We start from the raw sequence: 24,683 nt of genomic DNA on the forward strand, positions 1-24,683 counted from the left end.
TGGCTAATAGCAGTAAGGACTATCTGTTATTCAATGTGTTTCTATTGGCTAATAGCAGTAAGGACTGTCTGTTATTCAATGTGTTTCTATTGGCTAATAGCAGTAAGGACTATCTGTTATTCAATGTGTTTCTATTGGCTAATAGCAGTAAGGACTATCTGTTATTCAATGTGTTTCTATTGGCTAATAGCAGCAAGGACTGTTTTTCAATGTGTTTCTATTGGCTAATAGCAGTAATGACTATCTGTTATTCAATGTGTTTCTATTGGCTAATAGCAGTAAGGACTATCTGTTATTCAATGTGTTTCTATTGGCTAATAGCAGTAAGGACTATCTGTTATTCAATGTGTTTCTATTGGCTAATAGCAGTAAGGACTATCTGTTATTCAATGTGTTTCTATTGGCTAATAGCAGTAAGGACTATCTGTTATTCACTGTGTTTCTATTGGCTAATAGCAGTAAGGACTATCTGTTATTCACTGTGTTTCTATTGGCTAATAGCAGTAAGGACTATCTGTTATTCAATGTGTTTCTATGGGGAGTCGGGCCTGACTCCCCAGTGAGCGGGCGGGCGGGCCTGACTCCCCAGTGAGCGGGCGGGCCTGACTCCCCAGTGAGCGGGCGGGCCTGACTCCCTGGTGGGAGGGCGGAGGGCCTGACTCCCCGGTGGGAGGGCGGGCGGGCCTGACTCCCCGGTGGGAGGGCGGAGGGCCTGACTCCCCGGTGGGAGGGCGGGCGGGCCTGACTCCCCAGTGGGCGGGCGGGCCTGACTCCCCAGTGGGCGGGCGGGCCTGACTCCCCAGTGGGCGGGCGGGCCTGACTCCCCAGTGGGCGGGCCTGACTCCCCAGTGGGCGGGCGGGGCCTGACTCCCCAGCAGGCGGGCCTGGGCCTGACTCCCCAGTGGGCAGGCCTAACTCTCCAGTGGGCGGGCCTGGGCCTGACTCCCCAGTGGGCAGGCCTAACTCTCCAGTGGGCGGGCCTGGGCCTGACTCCCCAGTGGGCGGGCCTGGGCCTGACTCCCCAGCGGGCGGGCCTGGGCCTGACTCCCCAGCGGGCGGGCCTGGGCCTGACTCCCCAGCGGGCGGGCCTGACTCTCCAGTGAGCGGGCCTGGGCCATATTATGCCTACAGCCTTACCCCCATCTGTCTAATGGTGTCAGACTGAACTCCTAAACACTGCACAATGATGACACATTGATGTATACAGGTTTATAAACACATTGACACACACTGCCTCCTCCTCAACCACTCAGCAGGGTGGCTAGAAATTAATTCCTGAGTGTTTATAAACAATAACCGTTAGCAAGACCAAACAATAGTGATGACACAGGACATAAAACACAGCCAGACGTCCAGTTACGGCCCTGTCGTCTTTATAACACCCTGTTCTGTTTGAGGAGGCTTGTTTGTCTTTATGTGAATGGGGTTTATGGGTAGTCGTTGTATTCCAGGTGCCAGTAAGTAGTGGTGAGTAGTGGTGACTAGTGGTGAGTAGTGGTGACTAGTGATGACTAGTGGTGACTAGTGATGACTAGTGGTGACTAGTGGCGACTGGTGGTGAGTAGTGGTGACTAGTGGTGAGTAGTGGTGACTAGTGGTGAGTAGTGGTGACTAGTGATGACTAGTGGTGACTAGTGGCGACTGGTGGTGAGTAGTGGTGACTAGTGGTGAGTAGTGGTGACTAGTGGTGAGTAGTGGTGACTAGTGGTGAGTAGTGGTGACTAGTGGTGACTAGTGGCGAGTAGTGATGTTTAAGGTTGAGTAGTGGTGACTAGTGGTGAGTAGTGGTGACTAGTGGTGACTATTGGTGACTAGTGGTGAGTAGTGGTGACTAGTGGTGAGTAGTGGTGACTAGTGGTGAGTAGTGGTGACTAGTGGTGAGTAGTGGTGACTAGTGGTGAGTAGTGGTGACTAGTGGTGAGTAGTGGTGACTAGTGGCGACTGGTGGTGACTAATGGTGACTAGTGGTGAGTAGTGGTGACTAGCGGTGACTAGTGGTGACTAGTGGTGAGCAGTGATGTTTAGGGTTGAGTAGTGGTGACTAGTGGTGAGTAGTGATGACTAGTGGTAACTAGTGATGAGTAGTGGTGACTAGTGGTGAGTAGTGGTGAGTAGTGGTGAGTAGCGGTGACTAGTGGTGACTAGTGGTGAGTAGTGATGACTAGTGGTGACTAATGGTGAATAGTGGCGAGTAGCGGTGACTAGTGGTGACTAGTGGTGACTAGTGGTGAGCAGTGATGTTTAGGGTTGAGTAGTGGTGACTAGTGGTGAGTAGTGATGACTAGTGGTAACTAGTGATGAGTAGTGGTGAGTAGTGGTGACTAGTGGTGAGTAGTGGTGACTAGCATTTCGCTACACTCGCATTAACATCTGCTAACCATGTGTATGTGACCAATAAAATGTGATTTGTGGTGACTAGTGGTGACTAGTGGTGACTAGTGGTGACTAGTGGTTACTAGTGGTGAGTAGCAGTGACTAGTGGTGAGGAGTGGTGAGTAGCGGTGACTAGTGGTGACTAGTGGTGAGTAGCGGTGACTACTGGTGAGTAGTGATGACTAGTGGTGACTAGTGGTGAGTAGTGGTGACTAGCGGTGAGTAGCGGTGACTAGCGGTGACTAGTGGTGGCTAGTGGTGGCTAGTGGTGACTAATGGTGACTAGTGGTGAGTAGCGGTGACTAGTGGTGAGTAGTGGTGAGTAGTGATGTTTAGGGTTGAGTAGTGGTGACTAGCGGTGACTAGCGGTGACTAGAGGTGACTAGTGGTGGCTAGTGGTGACTAATGGTGACTAGTGGTGAGTAGCGGTGAGTAGTGGTGAGTAGTGATGTTTAGGGTTGAGTAGTGGTGACTAGGGGTGACTAGTGGTGAGTAGTGGTGACTAGTGGTGAGTAGTGGTGACTAGTGGTGAGTAGCGGTGACTAGTGGTGAGTAGTGATGACTAGTGGTGAGTAAGTAATGGTGAGCAGTGGTGAGTAGTGGCCAGTGGTGAGTAGTGGTGACTAGTGGTGAGTAAGTAATGGTGAGTAGTGGTGACTAGTGGTGAGTAGTGGTGAGTAGTGATGACTAGTGGTGAGTAGTGGTGACTAGTGGTGAGTAGTGATGACTAGTTGTGACTAGTAATGACTAGTGGTGACTAGTTGTGACTAGTGGTGACTAGCAGTGAGTAGCGGTGAGTAGTGGTGAGTAGTGATGACTAGTGGTGAGTAAGTAGTGGTGAGTAGTGGTGAGTAGCGGTGACTAGTGCCCAATGCCCAAGTGAGAGACATGGCTGTCAGATTCAGACTGACTGAGCTCTGGTCTATAGTAGTACCACTATATAGGGAATAGGGCTCTGGTCTAAGGTAGTGTACTATATAGGGAATAAGGCTCTGGCCTAAGGTAGTGCACTATATAGGGAATAGGGCTCTGGTCTAAGGTGGTGTACTATATAGGGAATAAGGCTCTGGCCTAAGTTAGTGCACTATATAGGGAATAGGGCTCTGGTCTAAGGTAGTGTACTATATAGGGAATAGGGCTCTGGTCTAAGGTAGTGCACTATAAAGGGAATAGGGCTCTGGTCTAAAGTAGTGCACTATATAGGGAATAGGGCTCTGGTCTATAGTAGTGCACTATATAGGGAATAGGGCTCTGGTCTAAAGTAGTGCACTATATAGGGAATAGGGCTCTGGTCTAAAGTAGTGCTTTATATAGGGAATAGGGCTCTGGTCTAAAGTAGTGCACTATATATGGAATAGGGCTCTGGTCTAAAGTAGGGCACTATATATGGAATAGGGCTCTGGTCTAAAGTAGTGCACTATATATGGAATAGAGCTCTGGCCTAAGGTAGTGCACTATATATGGAATAGGGCTCTGGTCTAAAGTAGTGCACTATATATGGAATAGAGCTCTGGTCTAAGGTAGTGCACTATATATGGAATAGGGCTCTGGTCTAAAGTAGTGCACTATATATGGAATAGAGCTCTGGTCTAAGGTAGTGCACTATATATGGAATAGAGCTCTGGTCTATAGTAGTGCATTATATATGGAATAGGGCTCTGGTCTAAAGTAGTGTACTATATATGGTGCCATATGGGATTCACACCGAGTGTTAAGTGTTTGCTTTTCTCAGCCTTTCACTTTCTCTCCTCGTCTCTCCCGCTCTCTGCCATGTCAAGTCCTTCACCGCCCCCGCGGGGCATTAGACCTCCCGTGCTTCTTCTGATTGGTTTAATGATGCAGGGCGAGAGCTGACCGTGTGCGACACTTGTCGTTACGTTGCCCGTGGCGACGCAACAGAATGGCGGGTGGGAGGCTGTCGAGGTCAGGCAATCTGCTGGAACCAATGTCTTCTCCTCTCTCATTGGCTGAGATACAATCTGACCGGGATTATCTTCTCCTCTCTCATTGGCTGAGATACAATCTGACCGGGATTATCTTCTCCTCTCTCAGTGGCTGAGATACAATCTGACCGGGATTATCTTCTCCTCTCTCACTGGCTGAGATACAATCTGACTGGGATTATCTTCTCCTCTCTCACTGGCTGAGATACAATCTGACTGGGATTGTCTTCTCCTCTCTCACTGGTTGAGATACAATCTGACTGGGATTATCTTCTCCTCTCTCACTGGTTGAGATACAATCTGACTGGGATTATCTTCTCCTCTCTCGCTGGCTGAGATACAATCTGACCGGGATTATCTTCTCCTCTCTCACTGGCTGAGATACAATCTGACCGGGATTATCTTCTCCTCTCTCACTGGCTGAGATACAATCTGACCGGGATTAAAGCCACACTCTGGGAGATGTGCAGACCATCAAAGACTGGATAGTCTTATATACAGTAGTGTCTGTTGGCCAACTCCCTTTATAACACAGTGTAATCATGTCTCTGAATCTATTGCCTTGTTATTCACAACATGTTGCAACTCTGTGTCGTCCTGCAAAATACTGTAAATAATAGCCAAGCAATTGTCTTGTGCTGTCTGTGTTGTGGTCTGACCTGGACAGGAGAGATGACCTTGTGGTCTGACCTGGACAGGAGAGATGACCTTGTGGCCTGACCTGGACAGGAGAGATGACCTTGTGGTCTGACCTGGACAGGAGAGAGGACCTTGAGGTCTGACCTGGACAGGAGAGAGGACCTTGTGGTCTGACCTGGACAGGAGAGAGGACCTTGTGGTCTGACCTGGACAGGAGAGAGGACCTTGTGGTCTGACCTGGACAGGAGAGAGGACCTTGTGGTCTGACCTGGACAGGAGAGATGACCTTGTGGTCTGACCTGAACAGGAGAGAGGACCTTGTGGTCTGACCTGGACAGGAGAGAAGACCTTGTGGTCTGACCTGGACAGGAGAGAAGACCTTGTGGTCTGACCTGGACAGGAGAGAAGACCTTGTGGTCTGACCTGGACAGGAGAGATGACCTTGAGGTCTGACCTGGACAGGAGAGAGGACCTTGAGGTCTGACCTGGACAGGAGAGAGGACCTTGTGGTCTGACCTGGACAGGAGAGAGGACCTTGTGGTCTGACCTGGACAGGAGAGAGGACCTTGTGGTCTGACCTGGACAGGAGAGAGGACCTTGTGGTCTGACCTGGACAGGAGAGATGACCTTGTGGTCTGACCTGAACAGGAGAGAGGACCTTGTGGTCTGACCTGGACAGGAGAGAAGACCTTGTGGTCTGACCTGGACAGGAGAGAAGACCTTGTGGTCTGACCTGGACAGGAGAGAAGACCTTGTGGTCTGACCTGGACAGGAGAGATGACCTTGAGGTCTGACCTGGACAGGAGAGATGACCTTGAGGTCTGACCTGGACAGGAGAGATGACCTTGAGGTCTGACCTGGACAGGAGAGAGGACCTTGTGGTCTGACCTGGACAGGAGAGATGACCTTGTGGTCTGACCTGGACAGGAGAGAGGACCTTGTGGTCTGACCTGGAAGGAGAGAGGACCTTGTGGTCTGACCTGGACAGGAGAGAGGACCTTGTGGTCTGACCTGGACAGGAGAGATGACCTTGTGGTCTGACCTGGACAGGAGAGAGGACCTTGTGGTCTGACCTGGACAGGAGAGAGGACCTTGTGGTCTGACCTGGACAGGAGAGAGGACCTTGTGGTCTGACCTGGACAGGAGAGATGACCTTGAGGTCTGACCTGGACAGGAGAGATGACCTTGAGGTCTGACCTGGACAGGAGAGATGACCTTGAGGTCTGACCTGGACAGGAGAGAGGACCTTGTTGTCTGACCTGGACAGGAGAGATGACCTCGGCTGCTAGTCTCTACGTCGGCCACGTGCTCAGTGCTGATAAGGAATTGGACGTCAGAGGAACAGACCTGATTAACAGGCTCTCCTCTCCAGGCCAGAGTTAATAAACCGTCTGTATATAACAGAGCAGGAGACAGACGCGTACTATATCACATTTATATCCTAGGGATGAGACGCCCTGTGTGTGTGTGTGTGAGTGTGAGTGTGAGTGTGAGTGTGAGTGAGTGTGTGTGTGTGTGTGTGTGTGTGTGTGTGTGTGTGTGTGTGTGTGTGTGTGTGTGTGTGTGTGTGTGTGTGTGTGTGTGTGTGTGTGTGTGTGTGTGTGTGTGTGAGTGTGTGTATAGGAACACTCTGTTCCCCTCTTATCTCTCAGAGCCACCGTGTAGCAGAGTCTCCGTCGCTCCTTTTACAAAACACACTTTAATTAAAGTTTCAGCATTTTGAATAGCAGAGCTTAAAAGGAAAAGTCAGAGGGTAATGCAGTAGGTATTCACTAGGGTGAATACCCGGATGTATTCAGTAGGGTGAATACCCGGATGTATTCAGTAGGGTGAATACCTGGATGTATTCAGTAGGGTGAATACCTGGATGTATTCAGTAGGGTGAATACCTGGATGTATTCAGTAGGGTGAATACCTGGATGTATTCAGTAGGGTGAATACCTGGATGTATTCAGTAGGGTGAATACCTGGATGTATTCAGTAGGGTGAATACCTGGATGTATTCAGTAGGGTGAATACCTGGATGTATTCAGTAGGGTGAATACCTGGATGTATTCAGTAGGGTGAATACCTGGGTGTATTCAGTAGGGTGAATACCTGGATGTATTCAGTAGGGTGAATACCTGGATGTATTCAGGTTGGCAGAAGCAGCTGAACCAACTGTGGTTTGGTTGGAGAGTTGATCTCCACTGACGTGTGTGTGTGTGTGTGTGTGTGTGTGTGTGTGTGTGTGTGTGTGTGTGTGTGTGTGTGTGTGTGTGTGTGTGTGTGTGTGTGTGTGTGTGTGTGTGTGTGTGTGTGTGTGTGTGTGTGTGTGTGTGTGTGTGTGTGTGTGTGTGTCCGTGCGTGTCTGTGTGTGTGTGTGTGTGAGACCTAAAACAACACAGCATAATAGCAACACAACATGGTAGCAGCACAACATGGTAGCAACACAACATGGTAGCAGCACAACATGGTAGCAGCACAACATGGTAGCACCACAACATGGTAGCAGCACAACATGGTAGCAGCACAACATGGTAGCACCACAACATGGTAGCAGCACAACATGGTAGCAGCACAACATGGTAGCAGCACAACATGGTAGCACCACAACATGGTAGCAGCACAACATGGTAGCAGCACAACATGGTAGCACCACAACATGGTAGCAGCACAACATGGTAGCAGCACAACATGGTAGCAGCACAACATGGTAGCAGCACAACATGGTAGCAACACAACATGGTAGCAGCACAACATGGTAGCAACACAACATGGTAACAGCACAACATGGTAGTAACACAACACGGTAGCAACACAAAAACATTGTTAGACAACAGCATGAAGGTCAAGAAGGTAGAGACAACAATACGTCACGTGAACCAGCCACAACTGTCAGTAAGATGATTGAGTCTTTGAATGAAGAGGTGGAGATAAAACTGTGAGTGTTTGTTGCAGTTCGTTCCAGTCACTAGCTGCAGCGAACTGAAAAGAGGAGCGACACAGGGATGTGTGTGCTTTTGGGACCTTTAACAGAATGTGACTGGCAGAACAGGTGTTGTATGTGGAGGATGAGGACTGCAGTAGGTATCTCAGATTGGGGGGAGTGAGGCCTAAGAGGGTTTTATAAATAAGCATCAATCAGTCAATAGAGTGCAGTGCTGTGTCCTGTAAGGAGCATTGGTGGCAAATCTGACGGCCGAATGGTAAAGAACATCTAGCCGCTCGAGAGCACCCTTACCTGTCGATCTATAAATTACATCTCTGTAATCTAGCATGGGTAGGATGGTCATCTGAATCAGGGTTAGTTTGGCAGCTGGGGTGAAAGAGGAGCGATTACGATAGAGGAAACCAAGTCTAGATTTAACTTTAGCCTGCAGCTTTGATATGTGCTGAGAGAAGGACAGTGCACCGTCTAGCCATACTCCCAAATACTTGTATGAGGTGACTACCTCAAGCTCTAAACCCTCAGCGGTAGTAATCACACCTGTGAGTGGGGGGGGGGGGGGGGGGGGGCGTTCTTCTTACCGAACTGCATGATCTTTGTTTTGCAGGTGTTCAGAACAAGGTTAAGGGCAGCGACAGCTCGTTGGACACTAAGACAGCTTTGTTTTACAGCTTTTAACACAAAATGCGGGGAGGAGCCAGCTGAGTATAAGACTGTATCATCTACATATAAATGGATGAGAGTGATTCCCACTGCCTGAGCTATGTTGTTGTTGATGTAATTTGAGAAGCGCATGGGGCCTAGGATTGAGCCTTGGGGTACTCCCTCGGTGACAGGCAGTGGCTGAGACAGCAGATGTTCTGACTTTATACACTGCACTCTTTGAGAGAGGTAGTTAGCAAACCAGGCCAAAGACCCCTCAGAGAAACCATTACCCTTAAAACTACCTGACTAGTTAATACCAGTCCTGACAACAAGCTGCCTGTCTAGTTAATACCAGTCCTGACAACAAGCTGCCTGTCTAGTTAATACCAGTCCTGACAACACGCTGCCTGTCTAGTTAATACCAGTCCTTACAACAAGCTGCCTGACTAGTTAATACCAGTCCTTACAACAAGCTGCCTGACTAGTTAATACCAGTCCTGACAACAAGCTGCCTGACTGGTTAATACCTGTCCTTACAACAATCTGCCTGACTAGTTAATACCAGTCCTGACAACAAGCTGCCTGTCTAGTTAATACCAGTCCTGACAACAAGCTGCCTGACTAGTTAATACCAGTCCTTACAACAAGCTACCTGACTAGTTAATACCAGTCCTGACAACAAGCTGCCTGACTAGTTAATACCAGTCCTTACAACAAGCTGCCTGACTAGTTAATACCAGTCCTGACAACAAGCTGCCTGACTAGTTAATACCAGTCCTGACAACAAGCTTCCTGTCTAGTTAATACCAGTCCTGACAACAAGCTGCCTGACTAGTTAATACCAGTCCTTACAACAAGCTGCCTGACTAGTTAATACCAGTCCTTACAACAAGCTGCCTGACTAGTTAATACCAGTCCTGACAACAAGCTGCCCGACTAGTTAATACCAGTCCTTACAACAAGCTGCCTGACTAGTTAATACCAGTCCTGACAACAAGCTGCCTGACTAGTTAATACCAGTCCTGACAACAAGCTGCCTGACTAGTTAATACCAGTCCTGACAACAAGCTGCCTGACTAGTTAATACCAGTCCTGACAACAAGCTGCCTGACTAGTTAATACCAGTCCTTACAACAAGCTGCCTGACTAGTTAATACCAGTCCTTACAACAAGCTGCCTGACTAGTTAATACCAGTCCTTACAACAAGCTGCCTGACTAGTTAATACCAGTCCTGACAACAAGCTGCCTGACTAGTTAATACCAGTCCTGACAACAAGCTGCCTGACTAGTTAATACTAGTCCTGACAACACGTTGCCTGTCTAGTTAATACCAGTCCTGACAACAAGCTGCCTGTCTAGTTAATACCAGTCCTGACAACAAGCTGCCTGACTAGTTAATACCAGTCCTGACAACAAGCTGCCTGTCTAGTTAATACCAGTCCTGACAACAAGCTGCCTGTCTAGTTAATACCAGTCCTGACAACAAGCTGCCTGTCTAGTTAATACCAGTCCTGACAACAAGCTGCCTGACTAGTTAATACCAGTCCTGACAACACGCTGCCTGTCTAGTTAATACCAGTCCTGACAACAAGCTGCCTGTCTAGTTAATACCAGTCCTGACAACAAGCTGCCTGACTAGTTACTACCAGTCCTGACAACAAGCTGCCTGACTAGTTAAATACATTCCAATACTTTCCAAGTGTATTTCCACATGCATTCCAACATTAAACTACTTGTGTTTTCAATAAGAACTGTCCAACTGTCTTTGAAAGTAGTTGAAACACCCTAAAAAGGGTTTGAATCCGGGTCTGGTGCTTTCATTATCTCGGCACCAAACCCAGTGGTATCATTCAGTTGACTGTATGCACCGCAAATGACAGTAAAAATGACAGACAAATGACAGACAAATGACGGACAGAGGTAGCTCACCACTAGTCTAGCACATTCATCACTCTCTTTCCTGCCTCCTTCCCTCCTCCTCTCTTTCCCTCCTCTCCCCCTCCTCTCCTCCCTTCCTCCTCCTCCTCTCCTCATGTTCCCCTCTTCCTCCTCTCCTCCTCTCCTCCTATCCTCACCCTCCTCCTCCTCCCTCTCCTCCTCCCCCTCCTCCTCCTCTCCTCTTCCCCTCCCCCCTTTCCTCCTCCTCCTCTTACCCTCCTCTCCTCCTCTTCCCCTCCTCCTCTCCTCTCCTCCTCTCCTCTCCTTTCCTCCTCCTCCTCTGTCTTTCTCCTCCTCCTCCTCCCATCTCTTCCTCCTCCTCCTCCTCTCCTCTTACCCTCCTCTCCTCTTCCCCCTCCTCTCCTCCTCCTCCTCTTCCCCTCCTCTCCTCCTCTTCCCCCCTCCTCTCCTCCTCCTCCTCTTCCCCTCCTCTCCTCCTCCTCTTCCCCCTCCTCTCCTCCTCCTCCTCCTCTTCCCCTCCTCTTCCCATCCTCCTCTTCCCCTCCTCCTCCTCTTCCTCCTCCCCTCCTCCTCCTCTTCCCCTCCTGTCTTCCCCCTCCTCTCTATGTGTGAGTCCCTCCATGTTAATATACTTCTCCATTATTCATTCGTCTCGTCTCCACAGCCTAACCTTCCCCTGAACCTGTGTATATTCTGACTCAGACACATGACTTCTCCCCTTCTCAGCTGGTATTCTGTGTGGGTGACTACATCTACAGTATGCTACAGGCTGCATCACAAATGGCACGCTATCTCCCTACTTGGTGATAGGGGTTAGGGTGCCATTTGGGACGCAGACTCAGTCCTGTTTGTACGTGTCGTACTCCTGACCCCCTCTAGGTCTTGTGTTTTGTATGTTTAGTTTTCCTCCATCAGTTCTCTCTGTGTACATTTTATGTTTCATCATTCATCCAGGAAAGGCAGTATCGCTTCACAGATGTTGGGTAAACCAATTTAAAATGATGTAAAAGAGGGGAGAGAGAGGGAGACGAGATAGAGGAGAGAGAGAGAGGGAGCGAGAGATAGAGGAGAGACAGAGAGAGAGAGAGAGAGAGAGAGAGAGAGAGAGAGAGAGAGAGAGAGAGAGAGAGAGAGAGAGAGACAGAGAGAGAGAGAGAGAGAGAGAGAGAGAGAGAGAGAGAGAGAGAGAGAGAGAGAGAGAGAGAGAGAGAGAGAGAGAGAGAGAGAACAGATGAACAGATGAGCTCCTGCATTTTTCAACATGTTTTTACAAAAAGATAGATTTAGAGTTAGATAAACTTGGATTTTTCGGCAAGGACGTATACAGGATACTACCCTCCACAACATAACCTTCACTCCAAATCAAAACTCCAAACCTACAACCTGATTTTGGGCAAAATTACCTGGAAGGATTCCTACTACCACAGATTCAAATTTCCAAGCTATACAGCCAATGCTCTGGCTGTAAACACCATAAACCTGAAAACACCATCCAACCTGGACCTGAGTGAGTCATGTTTAGTCTGAAGCTATTTTTAAAACCAAGAATAAAAATACATTACAAACATATATTTTACTGTATAAGCCGTTTAAATTCTACAACCACCTAAAAAGGAAGTGATTCCCAAACCTTCCATAACAAAGCCATCACCTACAGAGAGATGAACCTGGAGAAGAGTCCCCTAAGCAAGCTGGTCCTGGGGCTCTGTTCACAAACACAAACACACCCCACAGAGCCCCAGGACAACAGCACAATTAGACCCAACTAAATCATGAGAAAACAAAAAGATAGTTACTTGACACATTGGAAAGAATTAACAAAAAAACAGAGCAAACTAGAATGCTATTTGTCCCTAAACAGAGAGTACACAGTGGCAGAATACCTGACCACTGTGACTGACCCAAACTTAAGGAAAGCTTTGACTATGTACAGACTCAGTGAGCATAGCCTTGCTATTGAAAAAGGCCACCGTAGGCAGACATGGCTCTCAAGAGAAGACAGGCTATGGGCACACTGCCCACAACATGAGGTGGAAACTGAGCTACACTTCCTAACCTCCTGCCAAATGTATGACCATATTAGAGACACATATTTCCCTCAGATTACACAGATCCACAAATAATTTGAAAACAAACCCAATTTTGATCAACTCCCATATCTACTGGGTGAAATACCACAGTGTGACATCACAGCAGCAAGATGTGTGACCTGTTGCCACAAGAAAAGGGCAACCAGTGAAGAACAAACACCATTGTAAATACAACCCATATTTATGTTTATTTATTTTCCTTTTTGTATTTTAACTATTTGCACATCATTGCAACACTGTATATATACATAATATGACATTTGAAATGTCTTTATTATTTTGGAAATTCTGTGAGTGTAATGTTTATTGTTCATTTTTATTGTTTATTTCACTTTTGTTTATTGTCTTCTTCACTTGCATTGGCAATGTTAACACATGTTTCCCATGCCAATAAAGCCCTTAAATTGAATTAAATTAAGAGAGACAGACAGAGACAAACAGACAGGGAGAGAGAGAGAGAGAGAGAGAGGGGGGGATAGAGAAGAGACAGCTGTTGAGAGGCAGTCACAGTGCTCTCACCCGACCTCATTCTCGCCCGACCTCATTCTCGCCCGACCTCAGCCTCGCCCGACCTCAGCCTCGCCCGACCTCATTCTCGCCCGACCTCATTCTCGCCCGACCTCATTCTCGCCCGACCTCATTCTCGCCCGACCTCATTCTCGCCCGACCTCATTCTCGCCCGACCTCATTCTCGCCCGACCTCATTCTCGCCCGACCTCATTCTCGCCCGACCTCATTCTCGCCCGACCTCATTCTCGCCCGACCTCATTCTCGCCCGACCTCATTCTCGCCCGACCTCACTCTCACCCGACCTCATTCTCACCCGACCTCATTCTCCCCACCCCATTCTCTCAGTACAGTACATTCTCCCCACCCCATTCTCTCATCTTCAACCTCTCTCTTTCCCACATCCCCTCAGACAGAGGCACTCTCATTTCCATGATTGGGTGAAATTATTCATGATGATATGCTTCCACTATCTTTCTATTCTCCCCCTCTCTCTCTCTCTCTCTCTCTCTCTCTCTCTCTCTGTCTCTCTCTTTCTCCCTGTCTGTCTCCCTGTCTCTCTCCCTCTGTCTCTCTCTCTCACCATCTCTCTCTCTGTCTCTCTCTGTCTTTCTCTTTCTCCCTCTCTCTCTCTCTGTCTTTCTCTGTCTTTCTGTTTCTCCCTCTCTCTCTCTGTCTCTCTCTCTCACCATCTCTCTCTCTGTCTCTCTCTGTCTTTCTCTTTCTCCCTCTCTCTCTCTCTGTCTTTCTCTCTCTCTCTGTCTCTCTCTGTCTCTCTCTGTCTCTCTCTGTCTTTCTCTGTCTTTCTCTGTCTTTCTCTTTCTCCCTCTCTCTCTGTCTCTCTCTGTCTCTCTCTGTCTCTCTCTGTCTTTCTCTTTCTCCCTCTCGCTCTCCCTCTGTCTCTCTCTCTCACCATCTTTCTCTCTGTCTCTCTCTGTCTTTCTATTTCTCCCTCTCTCCCTGTCTCTCTCGCTCTGTCTCTCTCTCTCACCATCTCTCTCTCTGTCTCTCGCTGTCTCTCTCTGTCTTTCTCTTTCTCCCTGTCTCTCTCTCTCTCTCACCATCTCTCTCTCTCTCTCTCACTCTGTCTCTCTCTGTCTTTCTCTTTCTACATGTCTCTCTCTCTCTCCCTGTCTCTCTCTCTCTCCCTCTCTCTTCCCCTCTCTCTCTTCCTCTCTCTCTCTTCCTCTCGCTCTCTTCCCCTCTCTCTCTTCCTCTCTCTCTTCCTTCCTCTCTCTCTCTCTTCCTCTCTCTCTCTTCCTCTCTCTCTCTCTTCCTCTCTCTCTCTCTTCCTCTCTCTCTCTTCCTCTCTCTCTCTGTCCTCCCTTTTTCCTCCCACGCTCTTCAACATTTTCCTTTGGAATGACTCGGCATAATCTGCTTCTCAGTCATAATGTGCTTGTCAATGCTTGTCCCACTGTCACAAGCAGCAGTGCATCAATGACATCATTATAGTTGTCTCTCTTCTCCCTGCGACAGATTTAAAACTCTCTCCAAAGTGCTGAGTCGCCTGTCTCCTTTTATCACACAGGCAGCTTGTTTGTTTGTGTGTGGTGTGTGGTGTGTGGTGTGTGTGTGTGTGTGTGTGTGTGTGTGTGTGTGTGTGTGTGTGTGTGTGTGTGTGTGTTGTGTGTTGTGTGTTGTGTGTTGTGTGTTGTGTGGTGTGTGGTGTGTGTGTGTGTCTGTGTCTGTGTCTGTGTGTGTGTGTGTGTGTGTGTGTGTGTGTGTGTGTGTGTGTGTGTGTGTGTGTGTGTGTGTGTGTGTGTGGTGTGTGGTGTGTGGTGTGTGGTGTGTGTGTGTGTTTTATCACCCGGGAAACAACCGAGCGGTGCCCGCGGCGGCTAGACGGAAACGACTGCCATTAGACGGGCGCCATGCTAAACGGACACTTTAATGATGTCACGGCGTGCTCGCCGCCCACCACTGACTGATTAGCTGTCACAGAGTTCCACCATCAGCACTATCCCAGAACCCTCAGCTTCATAAAACTAGTCAACCCTCACGATTGATTAAAACTATTTTATTAGTATATTTTGCTACTCCAGAAGAATAGGAATTAGGATCATGGCTTGACAAGGGAAAGTAGTAACATTAACACCTTGCTACAGAGTACTGTACTCCTCAAGAACATCTTACTACAGAGTACAGTACTCCCAAATAACATCTTACTACAGAGTACAGTCTCCTCAAGAACATCTTACTACAGAGTACAGTACTCCCAAATAACATCTTACTACAGAGTACTGTACTCCTCAATAACATCTTACTACAGAGTACTGTACTCCTCAATAACATCTTACTACAGAGTACTGTACTCCTCAAGAACATCTTACTACAGAGTACTGTACTCCTCAAGAACATCTAACTACAGAGTACTGTACTCCTCAATAACATCTTACTACAGAGTACAGTACTCCTCAATAACATCTTACTACAGAGTACTGTACTCCTCAATAACATCTTACTACAGAGTACAGTACTCCTCAAGAACATCTTACTACAGAGTACAGTACTCTCCAATAACACCTTACTACAGAGTACTGTACTCCCCAATAACACCTTACTACAGAGTACTGTACTCCTCAAGAACATCTTACTACAGAGTACTGTACTCCTCAAGAACATCTTACTACAGAGTACTGTACTCCTCAATAACATCTTACTACAGAGTACTGTACTCCCAAATAACATCTTACTACAGAGTACTGTACTCCCCAAGAACATCTTACTACAGAGTACTGTACTCCCCAATAACACCTTACTACAGAGTACTGTACTCCTCAATAACATCTTACTACAGAGTACTGTACTCCTCAATAACATCTTACTACAGAGTACTGTACTCCTCAATAACATCTTACTACAGAGTACTGTACTCTCCAAGAACATCTTACTACAGAGTACTGTACTCCCCAATAACACCTTACTACAGAGTACTGTACTCCTCAATAACATCTTACTACAGAGTACTGTACTCCTCAATAACATCTTACTACAGAGTACTGTACTCCTCAAGAACATCTTACTACAGAGTACTGTACTCCTCAATAACATCTTACTACAGAGTACTGTACTCTCCAAGAACATCTTACTACAGAGTACTGTACTCCCCAATAACACCTTACTACAGAGTACTGTACTCCTCAATAACATCTTACTACAGAGTACTGTACTCCTCAATAACATCTTACTACAGAGTACTGTACTCCTCAAGAACATCTTACTACAGAGTACTGTACTCCTCAAGAACATCTTACTACCGAGTACTGTACTCCTCAATAACATCTTACTACAGAGTACTGTACTCCTCAAGAACATCTTACTACAGAGTACAGTACTCCTCAATAACATCTTACTAGAGAGTACAGTACTCCTCAATAACATCTTACTAGAGAGTACAGTACTCCTCAATAACATCTTACTACAGAGTACAGTACTCCTCAATAACATCTTACTACAGAGTACAGTACTCCTCAATAACATCTTACTACAGAGTACTGTACTCCTCAATAACATCTTACTACAGAGTACTGTACTCCTCAAGAACATCTTACTACAGAGTACTGTACTCCTCAATAACATCTTACTACAGAGTACTGTACTCCTCAATAACATCTTACTACAGAGTACTGTACTCCCCAAGAACATCTTACTACAGAGTACTGTACTCCTCAAGAACACCTTACTACAGAGTACTGTACTCTCCAAGAACATCTTACTACAGAGTACTGTACTCTCCAAGAACATCTTACTACAGAGTACAGTACTCTCCAAGAACATCTTACTACAGAGTACTGTACTCCCCAAGAACATCTTACTACAGAGTACTGTACTCCTCAAGAACACCTTACTACAGAGTACTGTACTCTCCAAGAACATCTTACTACAGAGTACTGTACTCTCCAAGAACATCTTACTACAGAGTACAGTACTCTCCAAGAACATCTTACTACAGAGTACTGTACTCCCCAATAACATATTACTACAGAGTACTGCACACCCCAATTAATGTCAGTTTACATAAATTATGTTTCACATTTTTGATTATCAAACGTATCAAAGTAACGAATGGGTTACCTTCTGTATTCGTGCAAATGAATGGCCTGTGAAAGCTGTTGCTACTGACAGGTGAAGGTTGCTGCCCGAATACTGGCTAACGTGGCTGTCTGTTCCAGTCATAGGAATGCTCACAGTGAGGTCATGCCTGACTGCTCCAGTCATAGGAATGTTCACAGTGAGGTCATGTCTGTCTGTTCCATTCATAGGAATGCTCACAGTGAGGTCATGTCTGTCTGTTCCATTCATAGGAATGTTCACAGTGAGGTCATGTCTGTCTGTTCCAGTCATAGGAATGTTCACAGTGAGGTCATGTCTGTCTGTTCCAGTCATAGGAATGTTCACAGTGAGGTCATGTCTGACTGTTCCAGTCATAGGAATGTTCACAGTGAGGTCGTGTCTGTCTGTTCCAGTCATAGGAATGTTCACAGTGAGGTCATGTCTGTCTGTTCCATTCATAGGAATGTTCACAGTGAGGTCATGTCTGTCTGTTCCATTCATAGGAATGTTCACAGTGAGGTCATGTCTGTCTGTTCCATTCATAGGAATGTTCACAGTGAGGTCATGTCTGTCTGTTCCATTCATAGGAATGTTCACAGTGAGGTCGTGGCTGTCTGTTCCATTCATAGGAATGTTCACAGTGAGGTCATGTCTGTCTGTTCCATTCATAGGAATGTTCACAGTGAGGTCATGTCTGTCTGTTCCATTCATAGGAATGTTCACAGTGAGGTCATGTCTGTCTGTTCCATTCATAGGAATGTTCACAGTGAGGTCGTGGCTGTCTGTTCCATTCATAGGAATGTTCACAGTGAGGTCATGTCTGACTGTTCCATTCATAGGAATGTTCACAGTGAGGTCATGTCTGTCTGTTCCAGTCATAGGAATGTTCACAGTGAGGTCATGTCTGACTGTTCCAGTCACAGGAATGTTCACAGTGAGGTCATGTCTGTCTGTTCCAGTCATAGGAATGTTCACAGTGAGGTCATGTCTGACTGTTCCAGTCATAGGAATGTTCACAGTGAGGTCATGTCTCTCTGTTCCAGTCATAGGAATGCTCACAGTGAGGTCATGTCTGTCTGTTCGATTCATAGGAATGTTCACAGTGAGGTCATGTCTGTCTGTTCCAGTCATAGGAATGCTCACAGTGAGGTCATGTCTGTCTGTTCGATTCATAGGAATGTTCACAGTGAGGTCATGTCTGTCTGTTCCATTCATAGGAATGTTCACAGTGAGGTCATGTCTGTCTGTTCCATTCATAGGAATGTTCACAGTGAGGTCATGTCTGTTCCATTCATAGGAATGTTCACAGTGAGGTCATGTCTGTCTGTTCCATTCATAGGAATGTTCACAGTGAGGTCATGTCTGTTCCATTCATAGGAATGTTCACAGTGAGGTCATGTCTGTCTGTTCCAGTCATAGGAATGTTCACAGTGAGGTCATGTCTGTCTGTTCCATTCATAGGAATGCTCACAGTGAGGTCATGTCTGACTGTTCCATTCATAGGAATGTTCACAGTGAGGTCATGTCTCTCTGTTCCAGTCATAGGAATGTTCACAGTGAGGTCATGTCTCTCTGTTCCAGTCATAGGAATGTTCACAGTGAGGTCATGTCTGACTGTTCCAGTCATAGGAATGTTCACAGTGAGGTCATGTCTCTCTGTTCCAGTCATAGGAATGCTCACAGTGAGGTCATGTCTGTCTGTTCCATTCATAGGAATGTTCACAGTGAGGTCATGTCTGTCTGTTCCATTCATAGGAATGCTCACAGTGAGGTCATGTCTGACTGTTCCATTCATAGGAATGTTCACAGTGAGGTCATGTCTGTCTGTTCCAGTCATAGGAATGCTCACAGTGAGGTCATATCTGTCTGTTCCATTCATAGGAATGTTCACAGTGAGGTCATGTCTGTCTGTTCCAGTCATAGAAATGTTCACAGTGAGGTCATGTCTGCCTGTTCCAGTCATAGGAATGTTCACAGTGAGGTCATGTCTGTCTGTTCCAGTCATAGGAATGTTCACAGTGAGGTCATGTCTGTTCCAGTCATAGGAATGTTCACAGTGAGGTCATGTCTGACTGTTCCAGTCATAGGAATGTTCACAGTGAGGTCATGTCTGTCTGTTCCAGTCATAGGAATCTTCACAGTGAGGTCATGTCTGACTGTTCCAGCCATAGAAATGTTCACAGTGAGGTCATGTCTGCCTGTTCCAGTCATAGGAATGTTCACAGTGAGGTCATGTCTGTGTGTTCCATTCATAGGAATGTTCACAGTGAGGTCATGTCTGTTCCAGTCATAGGAATGTTCACAGTGAGGTCATGTCTGACTGTTCCAGTCATAGGAATGTTCACAGTGAGGTCATGTCTGTGTGTTCCATTCATAGGAATGCTCACAGTGAGGTCATGTCTGTGTGTTCCAGTCATAGGAATGTTCACAGTGAGGTCATGTCTGACTGTTCCAGTCATAGGAATGCTCACAGTGAGGTCATGTCTGTGTGTTCCAGTCATAGGAATGTTCACAGTGAGGTCATGTCTGTCTGTTCCAGTCATAGGAATGTTCACAGTGAGGTCATGTCTGTCTGTTCCAGTCATAGGAATGTTCACAGTGAGGTCATGTCTGTCTGTTCCAGTCATAGGAATCTTCACAGTGAGGTCATGTCTGCATGATACTGATGAGGGCCCCCTTGCTGGTCTTCTCTATGCTGCATGTTCAGCTGTAAACTGGACATCTTTGGAACAACTGTAGAAGCCAATCTTATGAGGTGATGTTGACTGGGACGGGGTGATATAATACACAGCCAAGTGGTAAATTGCATTTTGTTCTAAAGAAAAGACAAAGTCCTTTGCTTATTCACTTCACAACAAAAATTACTATGCTAGTTGTATCTGTTTGTTTGGGGAATTAGCCTACTAGTTTACTACGCTAGTTGTATCTGCTTGTTTGGGGAATTAGCCTACTAGTTTACTATGCTAGTTGTATCTGTTTGTTTGGGGAATTAGTCTACTAGTTTACTATGCTAGTTGTATCTGTTTGTTTGGGGAATTAGCCTACTAGTTTACTATGCTAGTTGTATCTGCTTGTTTGGGGGAATTAGCCTTCTAGTTTACTATTCTAGTTGTATCTGCTTGGCTGGGGAATTAGCCTACTAGTTTACTATGCTAGTTGTGTCTGCTTGTTTGGGGGAATTAGCCTTCTAGTTTACTATGCTAGTTGTGTCTGCTTGTTTGGGGGAATTAGCCTACTAGTTTACTATGCTAGTTTTATCTGCTTGTTTGGGGAATTAGCCTACTAGTTTACTATGCTAGTTGTATCTGCTTGTTTGGGGGAATTAGCCTTCTAGTTTACTATTCTAGTTGTATCTGCTTGGCTGGGGAATTAGCCTACTAGTTTACTATGCTAGTTGTATCTGCTTGGCTGGGGAATTAGCCTACTAGTTTACTACGCTAGTTGTATCTGCTTGGCTGGGGAATTAGCCTACTACTTTACTATGCTAGTTTTATCTGCTTGGCTGGGAAATTAGCCTACTAGTTTACTATGCTAGTTGTATCTGCTTGGCTGGGGAATTAGCCTACTACTTTACTATGCTAGTTTTATCTGCTTGTTTGGGGAATTAGCCTACTAGTTTACTATGCTAGTTTTATCTGCTTGTTTGGGGAATTAGCCTACTAGTTTACTATGCTAGTTGTATCTGCTTGTTTGGGGGAATTAGCCTACTAGTTTACTATGCTAGTTGTATCTGCTTGGTTGGGGAATTAGCCTACTAGTTTACTACGCTAGTTGTATCTGCTTGTTTGGGGAATTAGCCTACTAGTTTACTATGCTAGTTTTATCTGCTTGTTTGGGGAATTAGCCTACTAGTTTACTATGCTAGTTGTGTCTGCTTGTTTGGGGAATTAGCCTACTAGTTTACTACGCTAGTTGTATCTGCTTGTTTGGGGAATTAGCCTACTAGTTTACTATGCTAGTTGTATCTGCTTGGTTGGGGAATTAGCCTACTAGTTTACTACGCTAGTTGTATCTGCTTGGCTGGGGAATTAGTCTACTAGTTTACTATGCTAGTTGTATCTGCTTGGCTGGGGAATTAGCCTACTAGTTTATCAAGCCAGGTGTTGTTTTATTTATTTTTAAATCACATTTCACAAAATACACATTAGCTGTTGTTGTTGAAGCAGTCTGTGTCCTCAGTAACTCAGATCCCTATCAGAGGTCTCATGATGGCGTTTCACTACAAACGTTTTGCCTTCTTTTGACATTTTTCCAAGCCAACTCCGAGTTGTATTTAGGTAGACTAACGTTAGCCAGCTACCTAAGTAGCTAGCTATATATTTTTATTTATATATATTTTTATTTGACCTTTATTTAACCAGGTAGGCCAGTTGAGAACAAGTTCTCATTTACAACTGCGACCTGGCCAAGATAAAGTAAAGCAGTGCGACACAAACAGCAAAAAGCTAGCCTTTGCTTTTCTAATTGCCTCTGTATATTGGTTCCTAACTTCCCTGAAAAGTTGCATATCACGGGGGCTATTCGATGCTAATGCAGGACGCCACAGGATGTTTTTGTGCTGGTCAAGGGCAGTCAGGTCTGGAGTGAACCAAGGGCTATATCTGTTCCTGGTTCAACATTTTTTGAATGGGGCATGCTTATTTAAAGATGGTGAGGAAAGCACTTTTAAAGAATAACCAGGCATCCTCTACTGACGGGATCAGGTCAATATCCATCCAGGATACCCGGGCCAGGTCGATAAGAAAGGCCTGCTCGCTGAAGTGTTTTAGGGAGCGTTTGACAGTGATGAGGGGTGGTCGTTTGACCGCAGACCCATTACAGACGCAGGCAATGAGGCAGTGATCGCTGAGATCCTGGTTGAAGACAGCAGAGGTGTATTTGGAGGGAAGGTTGGTTAGGATGTAGGCTATCTCTGCAGTAGATTGCAACTCAAGATAGATCGCTAATGTCAGCTAGCTAAAATATGGTGGTCCCCTCAATCTTAGTTAGCTGGCTAACGTTTATACTGCATCTAAAGTAAATCTGGCATCATCACAATCATGACAAAAGGTTTTCCTACTAATTATTTGTCCTTCTTTTGAAATGTTTTTTGTGTTTTCCAAGCCAAATGCGAGTTGTACTGAGGTAGGCCAACCTTAGCCAGCTAGCTAGCTAGATCGCTAATATCAGCTATTCTAGCGATTGATAATGATGATCAAAATATACATAACCAGATACATAACCGTCAGTCTGTGGTCTAACTAACGGTATACTCACCACCACTGTCTGAACACACAGTGCCCAGGTATACTCACCACCACTGGGGACCAACCAATTCCAACCACCTATTCCACATGATAGGGTCCTTCAGCAGGGCACGCAAACCAATTACCATTCCAAAAAGTATTATCTTTTACCTAATGGTGACGCCCTCGAAACATCTTAAAAGGGCCCTAGAGAGCCGGGCGTTCAAGTTATCAAGTTTGTTTAAAAAAATTACTAGAGACTCAAAGCCACAAGAAGGTAGAATACATTTCAAACGTTGGTTGTTGAGAGAGGGTAAGTAGATGTAGAAACAATAGAATGTTTAGTACATTTAAAACGTTGCTTGTTGAGAGAGGGGAGGTAGATGTAGAAACAATAGAATGTAGAATACATTTAAAACGTTGGTTGTTGAGAGAGGGGAGGTAGATGTAGAAACAATAGAATGTAGAATACATTTAAAACGTTGGTTGTTGAGAGAGGGGAGGTAGATGTAGAAACAATAGAATGTAGAATACATTTAAAACGTTGCTTGTTGAGAGGGGGGAGGTAGATGTAGAAACAATAGAATGTTTAGTACATTTAAAACGTTGCTTGTTGAGAGAGGGGGGAGGTAGATGTAGAAACAATAGAATGTTTAGTACATTTAAAACGTTGCTTGTTGAGAGAGGGGAGGTAGAAGTAGAAACAATAGAATGTTTAGTCGGCTTCCTCAATAGTGGGTCCAGATGAACCACCATCTCCATGTTAAATCATCTCTATTTAACTACTCTGATGATGGCCATGCTGACGATCACCTCTGTATTTCTCTGTGGAAACAGATGTACATGATGTTAGCTGCACTTCCGCCATAACCTTTAGTACGTTCGGAGGACAACTGCTCTCCGGTGACATCCCGTCTGTTGACGTAGCGACGGTCACGGGACCTTGACGCACGCGCCACTGTCACGTAACCGATCCTCTGACACTGTGAAGACGCTGACGGACAGCTGATGGGTGTCAGTAGTCACGGTAACAGTCCTATGTGGACGTCTGTCCCGCCGTGGTGTCACCTTCTGTGTCTGTCTGATTGACAGCTTGGGGTCCCGCCCTCTGGCTTCTCTGGTGACCTCACGGACGAGGTCATTGGCAGGGAGAGTTGATTGACAGCTTGGTGCTCCAACCCTGCCCCTCTGGTGACCTCACGGACCCTCTACGTCAGGGGTGTCAAAGTCAAATGGACGGAGGGCCAAATAAAAAATTTAGCTACAAGCCGAGGGCCGGACTGTTCGAATGTTCATTGAAAAAATTTTAAATGACGCATATAGTCTAGTGAACCTAATTGAACCTACTGAAAACCTAACAAATATATTCCAATATGATCAGATAAATAAAGCAATATTTTCTTATGGCTCTGTCAGTAATCTTTAATTTTCAACAGACACAAAAGACAAATTTCCTTTATATAAAAATCCCCATAACATGAACATTAAATGAAAGAAACCGGTATTCAAGGCACCATCAGTAGCCTATATTTTCTATTTTAGCAAAAGTGGGCTAAATTTACTTCAAAGAAAAAAACAATAATAGCAATTTTCTATCATCCACTCAACTGAAATATTTTTAAAATATAATTGGATTGAAATACAATAAAATAAAATGCAAAAATCTATTAATCAAAAACAACACTTTAAGGAGAAGTAACATGCAGTGAAAACAAATATTAAACTTTAACTTTTAAACTTGAACTGAGTAAAAACTCTAAATATGTGATTGCACAGTAATGTTCACTTGTTTGAGGTTGAGGGTGATACTTGGTGGTGTCCCATCTTTTCCACAAGTTCATCAATGTTCGGGGTAAGGCTCTGAGCTGAGGAAATCCTCAGAATTGAGTGGAGGTGTTCAGCAGTAAGTCGACTTCTGTGTGATGTTTTGTTCAGGTTCATCAAAGAAAACAGTTGTTCACACAGGTATGTGCTGCCAAACATAGACAACGTTTGAGCAGCCTGGATGCGCAGCTGGGGCATTGTGTCGGGGAGGAAACGGGCGAACTCCGCAGCACCCACTGCCGCATATTTTGCCCTCAGTGCATCATTGCATTGGAGGTCAATCAACTCCATTTGGAGGTTTGGTGGTGAGCTTTCCACGTCAACAGCAAATGGGTTACCGAGCAGTTCCAACCTGCTTTTTTGTGCTTCAAAGTCAGCAAATCGGCGTCGAAAGTCAGCGGCAAGCATACCTATTTTATCAGCCAACTGTGCGCTCGGGAACGCACTGGTAGAGAGCTTCTCTTTCATGGTCTGGCAGCTGGGAAAGTGGCTCAAATTTTCTTTCCGCATCTGCGTCTCCCACAGAGTCAGTTTGGTTTTAAATGCCTTCAC

The 24,683-nt window shown here is 45.8% G+C and overlaps 1 protein-coding gene across 1 annotated transcript in view; it reads left to right on the forward strand.

The window, feature by feature from the left end:
* LOC129864898 (transmembrane protein 178B) overlaps positions 1 to 24,683 on the forward strand; it is a 241,551-nt gene that overhangs the window by 163,620 nt on the left and 53,248 nt on the right. The gene's annotated exons all lie outside the window — the stretch shown is intronic.

Source organism: Salvelinus fontinalis, chromosome 11 (assembly GCF_029448725.1).
Source record: "Salvelinus fontinalis isolate EN_2023a chromosome 11, ASM2944872v1, whole genome shotgun sequence".
Lineage (NCBI taxonomy): Eukaryota > Metazoa > Chordata > Actinopteri > Salmoniformes > Salmonidae > Salvelinus > Salvelinus fontinalis.